The sequence below is a fragment of the Mya arenaria genome, chromosome 15, assembly GCF_026914265.1.
Source record: "Mya arenaria isolate MELC-2E11 chromosome 15, ASM2691426v1".
NCBI lineage: Eukaryota > Metazoa > Mollusca > Bivalvia > Myida > Myidae > Mya > Mya arenaria.
The window spans coordinates 46,109,290-46,133,716 of NC_069136.1; the positions used below are offsets into that span (position 1 = coordinate 46,109,290).

Consider the following 24,427-nt stretch of genomic DNA (forward strand, 5'->3'; position numbering starts at 1 on the left):
CGATGGTTCCGAGATCTCTGTTGTTTCTGCAACTGTATAATCGTCTTAACAGCATCTGAAATGCATTGAAAGTGTTTCAAACTGCAACATTCTCGGTTCAGTCTATATTATATACCTGTGTTATAGAGGGTTGGGTTGAAGTCATGGGCAAACAGAACTGTAATAGCATTAAATAGTCATTCTAAAAAACTGGCGCCAGTTTTCTAGTAATTTTGGAAATCTCTCTCTATATATAAATATTGTTGAATAATGAACACCATATTTCCAAACAACATTATGATGCAGAATACCATAAAAAGTTAAATTACAAGTGCAGAGCTCCTGATAATTCTGTAGGGTTAATGGTACTGTTTGCTGACCATTTTGGACCAAGCATATTGTTCACTTGTGGTTGAAATTAGCACAAGCCTACAAGCGCCGCACTCGTAAAATACGTTCCGGGCTGGCTTAGATCCTGGGTTTTATACAGCAGGGCTTGTTTAAAATTGTATTGCCAAGCAGAAGTATAAGAATTCTGGTTTCCTCATTCAAAAGATAAGGTTTTAATGCAAAAAGTTATTTTACTCTACTGGTGTTTGGGTGTAAAAGATATTAAAATACAAGGAATAATAATGTGCATACTTTTTGTGTTGTTTGTTCTTTATTTTAACTTGTATTTAGGAGGGAAAATTCAAGAATGTATTTATGGCATTATACGATTAAAAAAAACAGCTTTGTCAACTCCTGGTTGTGAAAGAAATGGGAAATATGAATTTTGTTGCTCCCGCTCCTTGCTTCAACTTTTCTTGGTCACAATCGAACAAATAAACAATTATTTGGTGTGGCCTAAAGTTCATACATTACCCATAAAAGTACAGTGCATTTATTCCTGAAATTGTTTGAGCTCATAAATGCCTTACTTTTGCTTCTTCCTTCCTGCTTGAATGCAATATGTCTCTCGCAGAGAATATATCCTCCAAATATTTTCCGCAGATGCCTCTCACTCTGATCAACCATATCCTGTAGCTGCTCCTGGGTCAAATCTTGAACATTGCTGCAAAAAGAAATGTACAAAAATAGAAAAACATGTCCTGCAAACAATTGCTTAAGATTACTAAGTATGCTTACGGTACATAGCATTGTTTTATATACCGGATAGGTAAAGTTTAGCACAAGTCACCTATAGCTGATGTAGAAGTGTTTCACAACTCCATGGAAAGGTGTCTGTTGTAGCCCTTTCCATTGGCGAAGCAGTCACCAGTGTTTTTATTGTTTATAGTAGTACATGAAAGAAACTAACATTATTCATAATATGTGCACTGAACACATCCTTAATCAATAAAATGAAATGACAAAACAAGATTCCTTGAGAGCAAAGTTAATTATCTAGTCTATGTGCAGGTATCTCACTCAAACAGTTGTGGGTTCATTCTGTATCAGGGATACATGTAATGATGTATGTCTTTCTGACAAGCTTTTAAAACAGACACATTCAGGTTTGACCGGTGAAGGAAACAAGACCTTTCCGGTTACCTTATACATTTAATCTCGATCTTGAATTCCATTATTTTTTCTCCATGGTCATTTCACTTTTACAGAATCAACTTCATCATTCTCTTCAGATATTGCCTGGTTTTCATTTCCTTTGTTCATTATGAAATGATTATCAATGTTTCAACCAAGAAAATATGCTAATATGTTAACAAGAGGGCCATGATTGCCCAAAGAGTTGTAACTTTATTTGAAGATTTTTCACTCCCCCGCTAACCAGGCACCATGGTGATATTTTCTTTGAAAAACAGACATGCTAAAACTGATAGGATTGTATGTACACAAACATATGTCAGATGTCCTAAAATCAATTTTAAGTTACATACAAACATTCTGAGGTACAAGTTGAACACACAACAAGTGAGCAATACACAAATCTTGAGAAGCTTTTAGCATACTTTGTGAGGTAATCAAACCGCAGTATAGCTGATGGTATTTTAAAATTTATAACATTTTGTAAGGAACACACACACACACAAACACACACATTCCGAGGTATATCTTAATAAGCATTGTGTCTACTTTATGAGGTACCTTTTGACAGAAAAAGTCTTTCAGTTATGAACATGAACAGACTGTGATCACCAGCGACAAATAATTACTCAAAGAAAGTTGGTTTCATATTCAATTTACCTTGAGGCGGCCCTTCAGCATGTTCAGAGACAACTGTGGATGGTAAACTATCCCTCTGATTTCTACAGCATCTGAAACACAAATTTAAGTTGAATGTAAACTGTTACAAACTCATTAAAGCTTAAAACTTCACAAAAATATACTGATATTCAGGTATAAACAAGAGCTGTCACAGTATGTGACGAATGCCCCCGAATGTGATATTGACCTACGAACAAGGTCAGACAGTACATGAAAAGTTATACATATGGCAAGTTATTTTAAATTGCCTCTGAACATAAAAAAATACCACCCATACTTGACAACCTACACTGTTATGTCCTTATATTCAGAATTCCCTTGTGAATAAACACTTGTGTATATTTCACCTTAGAGGTAGGGACACGGGTCTTGCACGCGACACGTCGTCTTGGTATGTGGAACACATGTGGCAAGTTATTTTAAAATCTGTCCATACAAGGGAAAGTTACAGCCCGGACACGACAACCTATACTCTATGTCCTTATATGCAGCACTCCATTGTGAATAAACACTAAGTGTGACCTTGACCTTTGAGGTAGGGACACGGGTCTTGCACGCGACATGTCGTCTTGGTATGTTGAACACATGTGGCAAGTTATTTTAAAATCTGTCCATACAAGAGAAAGTTACAGCCCAGACACGGCAACCTATACTCTATGTCCTTATATGCAGCACTCCATTGTGAATAAACACTAAGTGTGACCTTGACCTTTGAGGTAGGGACACGGGTCTTGCACGTGACACGTTGTCTTGGTATGTTGAACACATGTGGCAAGTTATTTTAAAATCTGTCCATACAAGAGAAAGTTACAGCCCGAACACGACAACCTATACTCTATGTCCTTATATGCAGCACTCCATTGTGAATAAACACTAAGTGTGACCTTGACTTTTGAGGTAGGGACACGAGTCTTGCACGCCACACGTCGTCTTGGTATGTGGAACACATGTGGCAAGTTATTTTAAAATCTGTCCATACAAGGGAAAGTTACGGAGCCGGACGGACGGACAGACAGACTGACGATGCAATTTAATATGCCCACCTTCGGGGGGCATAAAAATAACACATGCAATTATAAACTAACTAGATGCTTACATCACTAAATAACAAACATACAATATCTGGATGTATAAATCAACAATTGTTTGTTGTTCTGAGAAATAATGTCCCTGAGGTGACACCAAATAAGTGACAAAATAACCCAGACTCTATGAATCTAATAATTTAAGAACAAGAATAAGTTTTACTAAATAAAGCTTAAAAAACATTCTGAGGTTTAACTTCAACACACACATTCCATTACAAACTTTTAGTATACATCATGAGGTACTTTAAAGACTGTGCTGGTCTAGGTGCAACAGAATGTACCTGTTTCAGTCATAAGCTCAATTAATGTCAGGATGGCTCAGAGGTAGAGTGTCCTCCTCACAACCAAGAGGTGAGCACTAGGTTTGATTCCCGCTCAGAAAATGTTCTAGTTTCCACTCATATGTAGACTGTCTTAGTACTGAATTTGACTAAGGAAACCGACTGGAGTGTGTTTAAAATTAGCTGTTAGCTTTACACAATCGGGCTTAAATAAAGTAGTATAAACTAATGAGCACTCAAGTTTACCATGATAAGCATGTTCCAAGACTTCTGCTGATTCACTGAGGGCATCTTCAGATGTTTCTGTGACCTCTGTAGTATCTACAGCTGTATGACCATCTTTAACAGCATCTGAAATGTATCAAAATTCTATACCACGCGCACATCTGCCATGTCACAATGCCGTGAGATAATATTTAAAGTATTTGTCTTATGTTCACAAACATAGGTTTCAGGAGATGTAAGTTTAGTTTTAAGTTACCATACAAGCACTCAGAGCTACAATTTTGACAAACAGTAACACACCATTAGTTTCAAGCTGTTGGCATATTCTGTGAGGTAATAAAACATAGAAATATGTCTTTTGAAAACTTTCAAATGAAGTATGATTGAATTACATCTGTATGGTTTAAACATCTGCCAATCTGATGATCAATTCAATTATGTTAAACAAGTATAAGAGTTGTCCAAGAATTTGTACAGGGAAGCAATCTCACCATGTTTAAGAAAGGTAAAAAAAATGGTTAAGACAGTATAAATAGGCTATTTCTTATGTGACCTAACAATTAAGTTTTCCGACACAAGATGACCCAATTCACACAGAGGTTCTTCATTTCAACACACACATTTCACCAATATTTTTACGCATACTTTGTCCAAATACATGTTAAAGAGTATAATAAGCCTGATTTTAATAGATGACAAGATATCTAACATTTGTAAGCAACACACACACACACACACATATTCCATGTTCATCTTTACAAGCATTATGTCTACTTTATGAGGTACCTCATCACAGAAAAATAGTCTTAAGTAATTAACATCAACAGATTGTGGTCACCAGCGAGAAATAACTATGTAAAGAAAGTTGGTTTTTGTATTCAATTTACCTTGAGGCGGCCCTTCAGCATGTTCAGAGACAACTGTGGATGGGGCAACTGTCCCACTGTTCCCTACAGCATCTGAAACACACAGTTGAGTTGATTGTATTCTGTTACAAACTCATTAAAGCTAAAAGCTTCACACATATATACTGGTATTCAGGTACAAAAATAACACAAGCAATTATTAACTAACTAGATGCTTACATCGCCAAATTACGAACATACAAGATCTAGATGTATAAATCAGCATGTGTTTGTCATTCCGAGAAACAATGTCCCCCAAGGTGACACCCAATGAGTGATTAAATAACCCAGACTGAATAAACCTGTTGATTGAGAACAAGCATAAGTTTTACTGAATTAAGCTTAACAAACTTTCTGAGGTTTGACTCCAACACACACACACACACACACACACAATTCATTACAAACTTTTAGCATACATCATGAGGTACTTTAAAGTCGATGCTTGTCTAGATGCAACAGAAACATGTATGTACCTGTTTCAGATCATAAACACAATTAATGTAAGGATGGCTCAGAGTTATAGTGTCCGCCTCGCAGCCAAGAGGTGCTAGGTTTGATCCCCAGTGAGGAAAATTTTCTAGTTTCCACTCATATTTACACTCAGTACTGGTGAGTTTGACCAAGGAAACCGACTGGAGTGTGTTTAAAATAAGCTGTTAGCTTTTACACAATCAGGCTTAAATCAATTAGTATGAACTAATTAGCACTCAAGTTTACCATGATAAGCATGTTCCAAGACTTCTGCTGATTCACTGAGGGCATCTTCAGATGTTTCTGTGACCTCTGTAGTATCTGCAGCTGTATGACCATCTTTAACAGCATCTGAAATGTATCAAAATTCTATACCACGCGCACATCTGCCATGTCACAATGCCATGAGAAGTATTTGTCTTATGTTCAAAGACAGGGTTTCAGGAGTTGTAAGGTCATTTTAAAATTTTAAGTTATATACAGTCATTTATCACACAGCAACACACCATTATTTAAAAACTTTTGGCATACTTTGTGAGGTAATAAAACATAGACAAGTGTGACCTGGATCTTTTACAAAGGGAAACAGGTCTTAAAGGCTGTCTTTATGTGGTTTACAGATGTGCAAAGTTATTTTAAAATCTGTCCAAACATCAAAAGGTTACAGCCTGGATATGACCACCTATACTCAATGTACGGTATGTATATTGAACAATCTATAATGATCAAACACAAAGTGTGACTTTGACCCTGGAGGTAAGAACACAAACCTTGCACGTAACACATGCCTAAAGTATACTAAACATGTGTGCCAAATAATTTCAAAATTTCCATACATGTGAAAGATAGAGTTCGGACATGAACAGATATACTCTATGTCATTAAACGCAGCATTCCATAGAAATCAAACCATAAGTGTGACCTTTGAGGTAGGGACACGGGTCCTGCAAGTGGAATGTCATCTTTGTATGCAAAACAGCAAGTTACTTTGAGAACTGTCTATACATGAAGAGGATACAGTCCGGGTTATATAGTGTAATTTTGACTTTGGAGGTAAGGACATTGGCCTTGCACACAACATAACGTCTTTGTATGCATAACACATTTGCAAAAGTATTTTAAAATCAGTCCATAGATGACTTCATAACAGTCCAGACACAACTGGGAGGGACAAAGGACACACGGATGATTTTAATTAGCCCAATTGGGATTCATAATCATTTATGAGATATCATAAAAGTATCTGTCTTCAGCACACAACCATGTATATCAAGCACCATAAAATCATTTTAAAATTTAAAATTATGACAAACCTTCTGAGGTACAATTCTAACACACTAAGGATAAATGAGCTGGAGGTAATTTTACATAATGATGAACTGCAGTATAGATGATTGTGTGGTCTTGACAAAGGCCAATCACATAATGAATTAATTATGGAAAAAACTATTCATTTCAACAGTTTTAAGATTTCCACAAACGTTCTGATGAACAACTTTTAAACACAAAATTCTAACAAACAAAAAAACAAGACACAGACTGAAAAAGTAAAAATAACTATTGAGATTTTTTTATTACTTTGTGGATTTTTACGGCAATGGTAGGACAGGGCTTTCCGTAATCTTGTTCAAATGGAGAACAAAATTATGAATATTCAAATGGTTGGGCGGAAAATTAAGTCATATAACTTTTAGATGAAATTGGAAAATAAAATAATGTAAGGCAAATACAGTGTACATGAAATGAGTCAGAGAACATGACATTGCCAGGCTTTTATATATCATATGTCATGTGTAAATTCGAACTACGACAGAAAAAAATTGTCTCTCTGTATTTAATAATACAAAAAGAATTGTTTGCTTTAAATTTTTTAAGGCAATATGATTTTTTTTTATTAAACATTAAATCCCATGTACATGCTTCTTAGAAACAGTAAGTACCAAATGTTTTAATAATCAATATTTTTGAACGCTAAAAGACTTTTCATGTACACTGAATATGTAGTTCTCAATTTTGCATATTCAGAAAAACCATGCAAATAACAAAAACAATTAACAAGGAACATCTCGATATTACTGAATTGTTCAAAAACCACAGGCTTGACATCATTTTTCTGCAAAATATTGTATACAAGTTTGTAAATGCAGAGACATTGATGTCAACATTATGATTCAACTTACTATCATAAAGTTGCCGATAGTTGTCTGGATTCAAGTTAAGTCCATTTGAATGAAATAGCTTTGATTGTGTGCACCTTGCTAATAAAACAATTTCATTTACAAGGAATTCAATTGATTAAGTCATGTCTGTATCTACACCATAGGCTATGTAATAAATTATAACTTACATTTCAATCAAGACAAAATAGTAGTATATATCCGTAAGTTTTTATAGGTTTTAAAGAGAATAATTCATAAAAACAAGCAATGAAAGAAATAATTCAACACTTAACGAAACTAGAGGTTGAGGTTGTATGATGGTCTATTATTAAAATTTGTGACGTCATAAAGCTCACACCAAATTGGGGTATCAATAGGGGAAATCAATAATACAAATTTTACCCAAGTGAGATGCAATACCCGTCAGACTTTATTTAACATCCAACAGAGTTTGAGTACAATGCATTCAGTATTTTGACTTCAATTAAAAAGAAGAGAAAATTAAAACATTTTATTTACCTTTCGCTTTCTCCAAGGTACATCAGCAACACCATAATCGTACCTCAATTCAGTGTCTTTGCTGATCATTTCAGTTGCATACAGACAGAGTCTTGGTTGATGTCTGTCATCAACAACTTTAACCATTTTGCAATTAGGCTTTGTGTATCGGTCCAAGTCGTTGACCATGCGTGCCAGACACGTGTCTTTTGAGGCATCGATGCTATTAAAACAATTGAAACATAACATTACTACAAAGAAAGGAAATGTATTATGACAAATGTCCCTATGTGTTTAATGTCCCTATGTGTTTAATGTTCCTATGTGTTTTTTTCACCACTTTGGGTGTCATTAGATTTTTTTTTATTTTGTGAACAACAATGCTTCAGTTTAAAATATTGAAACCAAGAAAACTATTGACTTTGATAATGTTTTTTTTGTTTGGAGAATGCACCCGACATGGCTTAATATTTTAAACCACACATATTTTCCAGTCATGGGGAAAATGTATGTTTTTTGCACTGGGAATAGCGCTGAATTTTAACCCAAAATTACCGCCCAGACACGACAAGATATTATGTCAATGCATAGTTTTACAGAATAAAACTTAACTGTAACCATGTAATCTGAGAGAGAGTTTTGGTACGACCACAAGGACATCACACTATCCAGACTTTATCAATGGACAAAAAGACAAGCTAAAAAAGTAGTGTATAAAAGAAAATAAATAGCAATTTATTACTACAAAAATTATAGCTTACACAAAAACTATATATACATACCAGTATTCCTTGTTGTTATGTCTGAAATGGTATTTGAACATTTCATCACCATCAGACTGCTGTTTACATAGTTCTCCTCTGTACTCGAGAATAAACTGCCCCTTGAAGAGCTCTTGCCTAGCAAACACTCCATTACCTGGAACCAGTAAATAGTGTTTTAGCCAGGAATTAAAAAGGGCAGGGTGGGCCAAAAACATGGTGCTTTCTTAAATGGGAAAACAATGCATTGTATTGATATCAAAGTACATGCATGTTCATGCACACATTGTAGTAATATTCCAGACAATGCGAATGTCCGTCGGACAGTCGGACATGTCCGGTATATTTCCATTTTGACCGACGGAACTTTTGTTTTGGTCGGTCACAATGTCCGGTGAAATATTACAGTCAGCACCGTTTAATTTTCGGAAAATTTACTTTCAGTTTCTAAATAAATGGTCAGAGTTATTTGTAACTATTATATCATGACTATTCAGCCTGTTAATCCGTGTATCACTATTTGTAAACCCCGTTTTGCACATGTTTCCGTAAAAGCCGAAAAAACACGTAAGGTTACGATTTCAGTTCGTACTCTACTACTTTTTAATAGACGGAATTTTACGGAAATGTTCGGACCTTGCTAAATTCCGTATGTATTTTTTTCGGCAAAGTGGTTCCCGGCAATCGTGTTAATTTAAATATGATGAATATACCGAGCTGACACTCTTTCCGCTCTGTTTAACATTGCCAATAACAAGAACTCTACTTTTGTTGTGTCTGAGTTTGAATTGTAGTAAAATTCGTTATATTTTTTAACTGTACTGTATCTTTAATTTAAAGATGAATTAAAAGAGTAAGATCTGGCTGCTCCATGGGTAGACGAACCGGATATGAGTTTTTTTGGGAGGAAAAAATAATGACTTAAGATCCGAAATATTGATTTTTTTGACCTGATGTTTAGCTTCTTTTTTGTAATTTATAATCGTACACATCTAACCAAGTAGATCTAAACCTGCTATAATGGGGAGTTACAAAACTTATTTAAAAAGAGGCTTAAAATCAAGGTTTAGGCTGATGTAACTGAATACTGTTTGTAACATTGCGACAGGTAAAAATTTGGTCCGACAGGTAAACTTTCAGTGTTTACCTGTCGCAATGTCCTGTGAAGAAAAAAAAGTTTTCGCGTTGTCTGATATCCCGACCGATTGCTCTTAATTCTTCTTTCTTGTTCATTTTCACTTCAGACACTTTCTTTACCATCTCGGGTTGTTATCACCAGGGCTCTCACAAGGCTGAATTTTTGGGGAGAAGTCACTTCTCCCACCAGTCAAATTAGGGAGAAGTGGGGGGACTTTAAGGAGAAGAGATACTTATCGTAAAACCTGAGATAAATATTGTGCCATGCCACCAAATTTTAAATTCACATTTACTTTGATTGCTTTTTCTAGATGGAATGTTAAAAAAGTGTTCTTTTTTGGCCTATCAAAAGTGTACTTGTCTAGAGTCTCCTTTTTGCAATGTATAGTTTACCTCCAAAAAAAAAACAAAGACAAAAAAAATTGACAGCAAAAAACAACAAATAAAGGGCAATATTTATATATCCAGTAGTTTTTAAGTTATACTCCAGACAAGGTAAATTGCAACGGACCGACCGACAAACCGACCACAGGGTGACTCCAATATACCCCCTTCAAACTTCGTTTGTCGGGGGTATAAAAACGCGAGTGAAAACTCTTGAAAAAGAGCAACTTTCAATTTGTTTACTTTCCATTTCTTGTAAACACACAAAATGATGACGTATACACAACTCACACGTTGTAGACTGTTATTTCGTGCTCAGATTCTAGACGGCAGTATTTGACTTATATCAATTTTGAGGCACAGTCCATCATCATGAAAAGCAATAATATTTTTAAAGTTTTTTATGCATTGATATTTAATATCTACGAAGGCCGATGGTGATGATCAAACTAATCCGACATAGCAGCCAAAATTAACAAACTGTCCAAAGAAACTGTTACTCAATGGGAGACGAAACTCCACCTAGAATTAGACTTCAATACAGACAATGATGAGAACATCGGCAAGATATTTTGTGCAGACTGCATATCAGACCTACTCAAAACATTTTTTGTTTTTCAAACCTTATGCTTTGATTATGACACAGAAAACATTGTTGTTGTTTTTAAGTACATACATTTTTCTAACAAACACAAAGGGGTGAGCAGTATTTTTTTCTAAATTCAATTCCCTGACTAAGTCCACAAATATGCTGCTAATGTATCACGACAAAATCATACCTATGTATTGATCGATATACTGCATATAGCACAAATTCAGCTCAATTTTAGCCGTGTTTGTCTGAAGGTAGTTTTGGTTGGCTTTTTTCTGCAAGGGCGTTGATTCTGGCCAAAAACATCTGCAATTGCAATAAAATGAGGCTGGAACAATGACAACATATCAACAACAGTCTGATGTAAACAGCCAGTTTCCACTATTCAATCCACTTACTTCTCGCGCCAGTTAATGACATAACCATCTGGGTTTACACAAATGACATGCTTAATCAATGCTGTGTATCAAAGTGTTTCATCTAGGCTTTTTAGCATAGCTCCCAATACTGCCCTGTGTGATTGGTGCTTTATGAGCAGACAATGTGTTTGCATAATTAGACCCTAGCTTATCTCATTATCAAATAAGTAAGTCATAATGAATCAATGTAGTCTAAATAATTTCGTGAATCTACTTTTCCCATAAACATATCAACTAGATGTTGTCAAAACAGCATGCATTTAAAAAAAACGGGCAAAAGTTACTAATGAAGGTTTTCTGAAGTCAGTCTGTGAAATAGCATTTTTAACCAAAGGCCACTTGGACAAAATCCATATATCATAAGGCCTGAAAGTTCCAAAAGAAATGAGGAGTACATGGATGTGTACTGAGTCCTATCTCGATCTGCTATTACTGTGGCAGTCATTGAAATTAGACTTTCGGCTGAACAAGTCCGAATTCTTATACTATTGCATGGAATCATGTTTTTGAACAAGCCCTGCTATATAAAATTCAGAATTTGAGCAAGCCTGGAAGACATTTTACCAGTGCAGGGCTTGCGGGCTTGTGCTAATTTCGACCACTGCTGTGGAAAATATGAAAAAGAAACACATGCTCTCATTCTTCCGATATTTCGACATCTTCTGAAATGGATGGGTCTTTTTACAATCAATAATAGGATCGTTTTTATTTGAAAATAAACAATTGTGTTACAGCCATTTAAATTTCAAAGATTAACAGAAAGACAAATTTGAAAACATGGTTTGGCAGCCTTTTAACATCTTACTTTTGCTTTCACATTACGATAAAGATCGGTGAAAGCTTATAGTTTCCATTTAACTGTATTAGTATTATGCAATAATATACTTATATTCTATATTTCACACCTGAATTCATCCTTTTTAAAACAAAGGCAATAAATTTAATCAGATCAGTTATGCAATAAAACTTTAATACTCCAACAATGACTGTAAAAATGACTTCTGACTTAAACAACATGCACATGTTGCCGCACATTTAAGACCATGATTTAGGAAATAAATTGATATTAATTTTTGTTTTACTCAAATCTGGGGCATTTATTCTGTTGATGTTTGTGTTGTCAATGTATATATATACAAATCATACTGCATCGATTGTGGCTGCACATGCAGATTCTTGCCTAGTCTAAAATAATAGAAATGTTATATGGGATTCTTCCGATCCATAACTTATATACGGGTTTGTGCAAAAACAGGGGGGTTTTGAAAAATATTGAAATTGTATTTAGAGAAGCATTTTAGGTTTGAAATAGATAATAAAGGTTTATATTCATATTTTACAGTGCAAGTGCAAAGATATTTTGCACAAAACAAGCATTAGATGCATTAAAACAAAGGATTTACCTTTCCAACAAAACGAAACTTGACCGACACAGACAACAATTGTACCAAGCTTAAAACTTGACCATCTTCGGCAAGCTTCGAGAAAGACCTCTTATATACAATCGTTACAACTCGGCCATGGCTGAAGTGTTCCAATTGTTGTTAAACTGTGAACCACAGCCTTGCAGGTGTCATTCATGTATTGTATATTGTTATGTTTTGACAGTATGAAATGAAGAAACATGCATCAAACTCATAATAATTTGTTGGATATTTGTTTTTTTGTGTACGGAACTATTATTTAAGAAACATTATCTGGTAATATTTCTTGTTTTTAAGATATTTTATAGATGCAATCGGAATAACTACCCACATTCGATACAAAATAACTTGTACGTGAATGATTTGCCATATCAAAAATCGTAAAATATATCACTGTCAATGTATAATTATAGTGGTCAATATTAAATATTGACCACTATAATTATACATTGACAGATACTGTCAATGTATAATTATAGTGGTCAATATAAGCACAAGCCCTGCAGCCCTGCACTGGTAAAATGTCTTTCGGGCTAGTCTAAAATAATAGACGTGTCATAAGGGATTCTTCCAATCCCTAACGTCTAAACGGGAATGTGCCAAAAACGGGGGTGTTTTAAAAATATTGAAATTGTTTTAAGTAAAGAATTTTATGGTTGAAATTGATCATAAAGAGTTAAATTCATATTTTGCCATGTAAGTGAAATATTATTTTGCACTAAACAAGCATTTAATGCATTAAAACAAGTTGTTTACCTTTCCAATAAAATGAAAGTTGACTGACACAGATAACAATTATGCGAAGGGGAACAACTTGATACAATCGTAATAACTCGGCCTCCTACGACAAAACTTCGAGATAGACCTCGTTATACAATCGTAACAAGTTGGCCATGGCCGAAATGTTCCGAGCGATTTAAAACTGTGCCCTGAAGCCTTGCAGGTGCCCTTCATGTATATATCGTTATGTTTTGACAGAATGAAATGAAGAAAAGCCGTCAAACTCATAATTACAAGTTGGATATTTTTTTTGTATGCGTACGGAACTAATATAAAATAACATTATCTGGTAATATTTCTTGTTATTATATTGTATAGACGCTATATGCTTTAACCCGGAATCCTGATCGGAACAACTACCCACTTTTGATACTAAACAATTTGTACGTGAAGGATTTGCCATATCAAAAATCTAAAAAAAATCTGTCAACGTACAATTATTTGGACTACTTTCGGGCTTGCTCAAATTCTGAATTTTAAATAGCAGTGCTTGTTAAAAAATTTGATGCCAAGCAAAACTATAAGAATTCAAAAGTATAATTTTCACGACTGCTAATTCTTGCCTACTGGTAAACCACAAAATGTCAGTTCTTGAGTTCTAACTGCATGATCAGGCACCTCGCATCTGTTGCATGTTTTCGATATTAAGAGAGCCAGTTTTCACACACTATTATCTCCTTTAACCACCACATAAGCACGTACTAAACACCGTTAAAAACCTTACTATAAAGTGTATATATATATATGATATATCATTATACAGTACAGGTATGTGCCATGTGTAGTCATTCTAAAATGACTAATGTCATGTGCTGTGTTACGAAACAGTCTTAAAACAATGGTACAGAACGATGTTGAAGTGTTCTCCGACATCCATTACTTTCCATAAAAAGGTATTACAATAGAATTGATACGTACACACTTCAAAATCCAACCAATTTGCAAAAATCCTACAGCAGAAAAACTGTCCGCCATCATTAGAATCGATAATACACAACTTACCTCGGGCAGATTTCACAAAAAAGGCAATTATTTGGCCCATTTGCTTTCATTTATTGTTATTGCATGTCAACGTCATATATACAGCAATTGCCTTTCCCAACCCAATAAGAACACCTAATAGAAGTGATTTGTATTAAAATAATGAAAATATTGTGTTAAATAAGGTAAAAAAATGTAAAAATATGCCGATATTTAGGACAAAAAAGACAGAAAATCTTCCCGGTACCAATATACCACTTTTTTGAGGATGCTTTTCAGTAACATCTGGTAAGTATTTTATTCTTGTCTGTTGAATAATGTTTGCAAGAAATGTTAATTAAAACAATAATATATCTAAAATGATTGCATTTTGTTCGTAATATACTTAAATTTTCGGTAATTGCGCATGGTGATAACGTTACGGTAATCTGTCCTCGAATTGTTGTGTAACATTAGCAGACATGATCAACTGCTAACTGTTTTTAGCCTAAACACACCTTTATTAAATCACTGAAAACAAAGACTACGTGTCGGATAAAAACAGTATTGCATGTAACAAGAAATTGGTCATTCCCGATCATAAAGTTTTTTAGGTCTAAAAATGTGTTAATGTTACTCAAAATCGATTCTGTCCCATTTTAGCATGACGATAGCACCTTTTCTATTCGTGAATAATTTACACCGACTGAGGGTTAACATCCGGGTAGCGATTACTTTTATATTGGACTGGTTCACAGTTGACATTGAAATGATAAAAATAGTGGTGAATACCGTTGATAAAAACTTAATCCAAGTTTGGCTCATTCTGTCCTTCGATGTAACGTTAACATTATGTCACGCTAGCATTAAGACAAGCGCTTAATAAAGCAAGAAAATCGTTGAAATTTGATGACTTTCCCAGAGTCAATTATTCGAACATAACAATGTCGTCTGTAAACTATCGTTTGTAAGTATTCATTCATTAGGTACGTAGTTTATATTGAATTCATACCGCTTTTGTGTTTGATATCGTTATTTATTGGACAGAATTAAGAATTTTTGTGATTATCAATTGACCGTGTTTATCAATCATTTATATAGTTTGTTTTATACTGTATCAAGCTCAAACAGTCTGTGGTAGGTCTGTATTTTAATTTGTTGTGAAACATTCTGTCCAACTGCTAATGTGACATACTGCTAATGTTACTCATTCTGTTTTGTGGTAACACTAGCACATACTGCAATTAGCAATTTATAATATATATGTTTAATATCAAAGGTAATGATAATTGCACCATACTAGAGACATTTATATTACCACAACAAAACATTTATGTTTATAGCTTATCTGATCTGATATAAAAAGAAAACCTATGTTTGCAGAAAGCATTTTCTGTCTTGTTGTCCAATTAGGGTTTGTTTCAATAAATTTATTTGAGAAAAACGAAACAATCTTTATTTTTTGTCTGTACAATCTGTTTTATAGATAAATGAACCATTTAGTGCAAGACAAAATACTTCTTTGGATCAAAATATTAAAAAAAAACAAGTTTTTACCGGCAATATTGTAACACTAGCACAAATGGTATGGTGATACAAAATTCTTTTTTTTATAAAAATGCATGAATAAATCATTGCAAATGTTCTAAAATATGATAGATAAGAAATTGCTGTAAAAGATTATGTTGAAATCACAAATCTGCAATAAATTTTAAAAATCAATATTCGCCGGGAACTTTTTGGTCACCAAAACGTGAAATCTGCCCTCGGCAAGCCGCCATGTTGTTCCCACACCACGTGAGGTGTCGATGGTAGTGCGCATGCCCAAAGCGCGAATTAAACAGGTGCCCGCGGGGGCGGACTAGGCATGCGCAGCGAAACGGAGAGCCAATGCGCATGCCCGACTTTAAACTTTTTCCGCGCCCTGTTTTCGTATGTCAATGTGTGCAAGCACACTCAAACACACGACACACTATACAACGTTATTTAGAGGTAATCTTCATATTTAACCAGGAGAGTCTGGTGCACATTATAACGCTGTTCAGAGGTTTAAACTTCCGAGGTAACGGGACAATTAACCTCGGAAGTAAATTGTGCCTCGGAAGGTTGCTGTGTACTCATATGATTAACCTCCAAAGGATATAAGCGCAAACGCACACACACACACACACACACGCACACACACGCACACACACACACACACACACATGCAAGCAACAATTGAATGATATGGTACGTTTTACTTTTGACAAAAGTTTAAGCCTTGGTGGAAATATATTATTAAAATTGAAAAAAGAGAAAATTTAAGAACCTCGAATGTCATTTGCCCACACAATTATGAACTCGTAATTACACAATACTACACTTATCATGGGAACATTTGCGTTTGCATGAATGCAGTTCTGCTGAATGGGAAAATGTAAGCGACAGCCAGAAGAAAGAGCTAGGCCTTATAGATGTCGACGACGGAGAATTCTGGTAAGTACTGAGCCAATATATACGTTTTGGGGTAATGATATCAAACGTATTATGTATAAATAATCATTAATCTAAAACTAATGGAATACACAAACAAATGTTTTTGTTTCAAATTAGAAAAAAATGATAACAACGTACTTTCGGCCATAATTGCACCTTACTAAGGGGAAAGGGGGCTCGTCATAAGATTCTTGGATACGAATTATCAATTCAAGTGCTTTTGAAGATCATAATGTCGATAGCGTTTTCGAATTATGGAGTCAGCGTAAAATGTAAAACCTCATGTTTTACTGAAAATTATTTTCTATAGAATAAAGTTATTTTTCTTCGTCCAGCCATTGCTACTATTTTTTGTTATTCATGTAGATATGCTTACAAAATGAACTTCATTTAGTGGGCTATATGTATGGAATGACTGAGTTTAATTCGCAGGATGTCATACAAAGACTTTTGCCAGTACTTCACGAGCATGGAAATATGTCACATCATCAACCGGTCATTCTTCTCCATGCAGAAGACGTGGAAGGAACACGAGGTCAACGGACAATGGTGTCTACCTGACCGCAACGAGAAAACCGGCAACCCTTCAACATCTCTCCAAAACCCACAGGCAATAATTGTCGATGTTCTTTATTCAACACGCCAGTTGAATATTGACTTTCTTATTTCGATTTCCAATTAACAGATATGCAGATAACTGTATGTAACTTAAAATTATAGAGTTTTAATATCCGAGAGCTTTCTTGAATCAATTCGGTGCGAATTCAAAACTTTCTACATACTAGTGTTCCAATGTCCGCAGACATTCAAAAAATGGTGATATTTTATTTTAAAACCCGTGTAAATGACCAACGCAACAAGTATAATTTTATTGAGAAGGCCGTTATTATACTTGTATGGTTTCTTGTTTCAGTACATCTTTGACATAACCAGGGACGAGGATGAAGTGATGATTTCTTTACAACAGGCGGATAGACGTGTAAAAAAAAGATAACTACAAAATCGGCTTTTCTGTGTACAAGGTGATTGCTCCAAAATAATAAAAACCCATAGTATGATTATAATTTTATACAAATACTTTTCTTGGGGGGTGGGGGGGGGTGGGGGGGGGGGGGTCCAGATGATATTATTCTTAGATAGATTTAAGTATGTTTTGAATTAATAGTATGATTATTATCGGCTCAAAGGAAGCACCTTTTTAAAAGTTGAACAAACAAAGTCGTATAAGGAAAAATATTTAAACATTTTTTTGAAAAATGTATAAGCAAACTCATTTCAGACTGATTTAAACCGGAAGTATCGAATGCACGACAAACTGGACAAAGTAGTATCCGGACCTTTCGCCCGATCCCGTAGTGTATTCAGTCGAGAAACACTTAGTAGAGGGCGCTACTGTATCATTCCTTCTAACTCTGAACCAGGCCACTGTGGAGAGAATGTTTTGAGGATGTACGCAAGGAACAAGTTAAATCTCACGTAGGTTTAATAGTAAAATACTTATTTCCCTGACGGGGTTTTCAAGGTCATAATATTTCTATTTAATAATGGATTTATACTTTTTTGAATAAAGGAACCATTTCCATCTGTGGTTGATCAATTTTACTCAATAATGAAAACAAACAAACCAACAACATTGTTATGACTTTCCTTACATTTTCAGCGAGTTGTTACATGACAAACCAAAGCACGGCAAGAAGTCCGAGATAGCTGCCACCCAGATCACCCTGGTCAAGGCAGAAGATCTCGAACCACAAGACGGAGGGATAAGTAAGTCTAAGTATTTGAGTGTTCTTAGATAGTGTAGGTAATATGTAGGAGTCACAGGTCGAACCTACTTTTGTCAACAGTGAAGTAATTTTGGAAAGTTAGTTCAGGGTGCAATAGATACTAAGTTTGGAGCAATACGTCTCAACAATATTTGAGCTTTTCAATTCTGTCGAAATTATTTATTGTGTGCATATATACAATTTTCCACAGTAAAATTTGCTCAAACTTTGTATATAAATTGACACTTAAAATGCTTTATCAAAATAAGGTCATACCAAATTATCTTTGTTGTTATAAGGATGTTTTAGCGTGATGCCGAAAACTATACAATGTCTTCGTTTTTCAAATCAAAGCGAGCGAAGAAGGGTTTTTTTCTTAGAATCTTTATAGGGATGAACGATTTTTCAACATATTGCTTTTTAACGAACGAACACAATCTTGGACTTAATGTTGATTGGACAATTGAAAAATCCTTGATAAACATACCTAGTTTTTATAAAGTATATATGCACTGTGCTGTTTCTGGAGTTTTGTGCTGTTGTCCCATGTTTCTCGTTTGTCATTTTTTGTTTTTGTGTTCTATATCTTTGGCGATTTTACCCATGCCATTGAACGGGGTTTATATTTAAACTTTTGGTTACTGAGCTTGTTTCTGTAGTTGTTAAAATAAGTAATGAACTTATATACTGCGATAGGTTTGAGTTAGCACAGAAATGGGTAGAAAATGATAACATATTTTAGGAAACGCTCATTTTTATTCATAGTAAGTAATAACCTTACTGTAAGGAAAAGATTTGAAAAAATATCTTCCTATTTAATTTAATATCATTTGCAACTGTATTAAAACACTTTTTAATTTTGAAAATTTCTGTAAAATCAATCGCTTGCGCTCATTAAAATGAACAGTATGTTTATCCTTATAAGAGTTATGATCGGCGTGTTGTTTTACGACCCAGATTTTGTTATAAAAACAGATGTCAAAGTATGCTTACCCATTTTTAGGGTTGCCCGAACCAGTATTTCTTTCTGTAATCATGATTGCTATTTGTGACCAGATATTTTTCCGAAATCGTTGTTTTTGTCAGTATTTGTTCCACAGTGACTTTCAAACATCATATCTGACCAAACCATGAAATATATTAATGTGGTGTTAATGCTAACCTTCTACATCATCGCGGCCATCAGATCATAATAATCAGGAATGATTTATCGGTTTCATAGATAAAACTCCACGCATTGTCGTTGTTTTATTTTTCAAAACTATTAGGAAAAGAATCGATCGATTAAATTGCATCTTTCATAAAAAAACTAATTAACACCCAAAACTTCACTATTGCGGTAATTTTATTTTAACATTTCAAAAACAAAAGGTGCGATAAACCGTTTAAAGAAACATCAATTGGCTATGGCCTCACTAATGTGTGAGAAGCGAGTGCGCTAACCACTGCGCTAACCGGACAACCTGAAAGTTTATATTCAATAACACTTATTGTTTCTCTTGTTATGTGTTACAGCTGCAGACCCATACTGTATTGTAAAATACGAAGGCGGCTCGATAGAAAAACACTACAAGGAGGACACGCTGAATCCGGAATGGAATGATCGGGTCACGCTGTACCGTAAAGACCCGTACAAAGACGTCACAATAGAAGTAAGTTGTCGCGTGATAAACGTTTTTGTTTTAATGAGATTGATAACATTATTGTTACTTTCCGAGACCTATAGCGTGCAATTAGCTGTATATAAAACAGTGTTAATATTTTTCCTAAAAAAATAATAATGAATTGTAAATGTTATAATTCAAAAAAACATTTTAACATGTAAATAGTTTCATTTACAGTTTATATAGAAAATCTTATATAAAATGACATTTAATACAAAAATATAACTTTACACCAGACTTTGTGCTTTATGGGAATATGTGTGGTTGTATTATACTCGAAATAAAGAGCATAAGCTTCATTTGATAAAATGTTTTAATATTTCCATCTCTTTCAGGTATGGAATTATAACATCATCAAGGACCAGTTGATGGGTATTTGTACGTTGCCTATGGATAACCCCGAACAGTACACGAGAGGTAATGACATCAAGCGTTACAAACTGTATACAAAAGGGAAAGAAGGAGCTGTGCAAAAACCTGGCAGGCTCTGGCTCAAAGTGTACCATACTGATGACATGGCTAGCGTTTAAATGTACCTGTGTAAACTGTTCTAGACTGTGCCATATACAACTTGAATCAAAATGTCTAATTTTGAAAAAGTCTTATCTCAAGCAAGTACAAGCTATTTCAATTTGATATCCGTTTTAGAACCGTTCTATATAGCTTACTCACACCAAATGATACTGTTAGAGTTAACACTAACCTTTGTGCGGATAGAGGCTCATTGGTTCAAGTCAGTTTATAAAATTCACTTGGAGTAACATTTATATTATTAACATACTTAGACATAAGTGCTTACTTATTATGTTTTGTCCCATATTTACCCAAGAAAACTAAATATGTGTACAATAATTGAATGTGCTTACGGATGATTTATAACCAAATACATTGATTTCCTACAATACTGTGCCAATTTTAATGAATAGTATGTTCCCATGCATCATCTTCTTTGATTTGTTTCTGATTTAATATTTGAAAAGAATTATCAGTATATAAAAACAGAATATTTATGGATAAATGTATTTTCAATATATTTAATTGGGATATGTGATTTTTGTTTTGTTCCTCGTTACTCAGAATTTGTATCTGTTTATCTTACCCTCTCTTCTAAAGAGCTAGCTTTTTATGTACCATTAAATGAGACTATTACATTAGAAGTGCATTGGTGGCTTTGTAAAAGCGAATCACCTTGTGCACGCAAAGTAAATTTGTATGTTGCTTTATGAAATCATTGTGTCTTCGTTCAAGTTAACAAATGTTGTTTACAGTATCGTTGTTATATTGAAAAGGTGAACTATTTTGTAACATGCTCATACAATTATTTAGATATCACACGTACATCTGAAACAGGTGTCAGGAACCTTTAAAGAAATACTAAAAGTTACAAGTGCGTCAATGTTTGTTCCTGCGGAGTTTAGATTTGAAAGTAAGCAACGATATTGCTAATATCATTTATAACTTTCTGAAAAATCGGTTCATTGTCCTCAATAAAATCCTTTACATAGTAGCGCATTTGTATTATTTTTACAAATATGTTCTTTCCCTTAATTTACATCTTCAATTTGTCAGAAACTGATTTCAGACATTTATAATACATTGGATTGTCGACATTACTTACATCACTTAAAGGAATAATGTGATGGTGATTGATACTGTTAAAATTTATATTGCTATTTTACAACATCTTTTGAATGAAATGTCATTTTATCAGTTTCTTGATGAATGAATTAAGGGGTAGAAGTGGAAAAGTTCTATCTGCTGCTTTGTTTAATATCACTTATAATATGTTCGCTCCAATTCCGAGGAATGTAAGTGTACTTTGTACATTGAAGTAATATTCTTATTTAAGAATGAGAGATGTTCCGTTTTAAGTTTTTGAAAATGTGTTTAGTTGTCCTTGTGGTTTTTGTTCTTAGTAGTATTTAAATGTTTCAAATTCAATAATATGTTATTTTTGCAAAACACCATAATAGAAATATCCTTTTAAGGCATATACTATGGATTTACCCTCCAATCAGTATTGTTGCTATGTATCTGTGATATGCATTTGTAATGCGATTTGCCTAATATTCTTTGTTCATTTAAGGTATCCGATAGAAAATATATGTTACGTAATTTTATAGGACCGTTTACATTTATGAAACAAAGATGTTTGGTTATAATAAACATCATCGCCACCAATCATTGTTAAATGGTGTCATGGAAAAATACTTCTTATTACAAATATGTAAACTATAAGATGAAATACTTCGTTTTACACATGAATTGAAAAAAAATACTGCGGAACTTTATAAAATCGTTGATATTTATGAAACAAAGATGTCTAGTTACCCACATAATATTGCCAAATAAAATTGGTATATGGTGTCATGGATAATTACTGCTAATTACATATATGTAAACTGAATACTTTGTTTAACACATGGATTGCAATGGAATGACATACTTTCCAAGCTAGTTTGTCACGTAAGTCTACATGTTTTACTTCCTCTTTTCTCTACTCGTGAAATTATTTAAAATCTATTTAAATTACCCATATGTATGTGTACAATCTTGTAGTCATAAACAGAGAGTGCTTATAATCTTTGTTCTTTTATATGTGATAAAGTAAGTTAGTTAGGCTATTGCTGTTATTAAATTATGTAGTTAGGCTAATAAATTAAAGCAGATTTTTATGGGTTGTTCTGTTTATCTATAATAATGTGAAGAGATGACACATAACGCCACCACAATGAATGCTCATTGGTAAATGTTGTGGAAACAGCTCTGTCACGCTCAATAAAAACTGACTAATTACAAACAAAATATATTTATCTAGAATAAATATAATTTTTGCCTAAGGCTTCATTTGGTGTTTGTGTCCTTTATGCATAGATAGTTGCTATGGTGTTAAACTCATGAAGACTATTGTATGATGACTGTGATACTATTTTCATGAGGTTTCATATATATGGTGTAATAGTTTAATTGCTTAGTTGTGGTTCATTGTGAAAACGGCAAAAGAAAAACATCGCATTTGTAAATGGAACTGCTGAACCACTATTGCCACTACTACTACTACCAACCACCTAATCTCTAATCAACAGAGCTTAAATGTAAACAACCCAGAAATATTCATGTATACATGTATTACAACTTATATTTAACCATATTGGCATTATATGAATTAAATGATCATTTGTTTGATTTTCTCATGATTTAGGATGTCGAAAGCATAGACAAAATATACACAAATATTCATTTAAAATCGTTTTTAGTAAAGATTTATTTTTCTTTAATTCTATGATGAACATCAATAACTTAACCAAAATATGTCACAGAAATTAGTATTCAATACTTGGTTCAGACCAAATAAGGAAAAGAATGATGCAATGATATTCTTTCCTAGATATAAACAGCGCACAGACCATACAGCATATCCCATTCACATGCTTTGTTTTGTACTAAGAGAAATTTGTATTGAATTGCCAGACACTGTTTAACACAGCATCAATGACTTGAGAGAAATACGTGAAAACCTATGTTTCAGGGAATAGGTCTTGAGCGATGATAAACTTCAAAAAATGGTTTCCCTCTTAAAAAATGAACGATATTTAGATCCTTTGCTCAGTTTTCTAAAAAAAAATTAACTACAGGCCACTGAACGAATAAATGTTGTTCTTAGGGCACCTTTAACCGAATCCGAACAACAAAAGTTAATTACAGAACTTGCTGAGTGACACAGGGATTAGAAAAACCATAACAGATTGAGAAAGAGTGAGAGAAGGGTAAGGATGCAAAGCAACGAGTTAATTTAATAAATAAATATACATTAGGCAATATGCCATGCTTACACAGACAGTTAACATATATATGATATTTCATAGTCAATGTTCATCCAAATATCAAGTTTACATATATTAAAACAAATGAAAACAATTATTAGCTTACAATAAAAAAAATCCCTTAAAGCATTTGCTGAGAATACCTATTTATCAGCAATATAGTCCAGGGGAAATAAACAAATAGGAGAAAAAAATGCACAGAAATTATTCAGGCATTACATTTTACATACTCAAAGTATAGTACAATCACATGGTGCAAAATGTTATGTTGGGGGGTTACTGCCGTAAAATGTTGGAACAAATAAATAAAAGTGAGATTTTCTGGAATTTGCCAATAACTGTGTCAAATTTTGCAATTAAGTATTTATAAATATATATACAGAATTACTGTATGTAATAGATATTATAATACCGTTTAATATAC

At 33.9% G+C, this 24,427-nt stretch overlaps 1 long non-coding RNA gene and 1 pseudogene across 1 annotated transcript; one reads left to right on the forward strand and one right to left on the reverse strand.

Moving 5' to 3' along the window:
- Window positions 1-20,908, forward strand: part of LOC128220337 (calpain-5-like) — a 36,028-nt pseudogene extending 15,120 nt beyond the window's left edge.
- On the reverse strand, window positions 2-8,698 carry LOC128220339 (uncharacterized). The gene is made up of 8 exons (XR_008258753.1): window positions 8,597-8,698; window positions 7,836-8,037; window positions 5,404-5,508; window positions 4,666-4,737; window positions 3,800-3,904; window positions 2,164-2,234; window positions 900-1,033; window positions 2-55 (listed from the first exon to the last, which is right to left on the reverse strand). It is a non-coding gene; the product is annotated as an uncharacterized LOC128220339 (long non-coding RNA).
- Window positions 20,909-24,427: the final 3,519 nt, after the last annotated feature.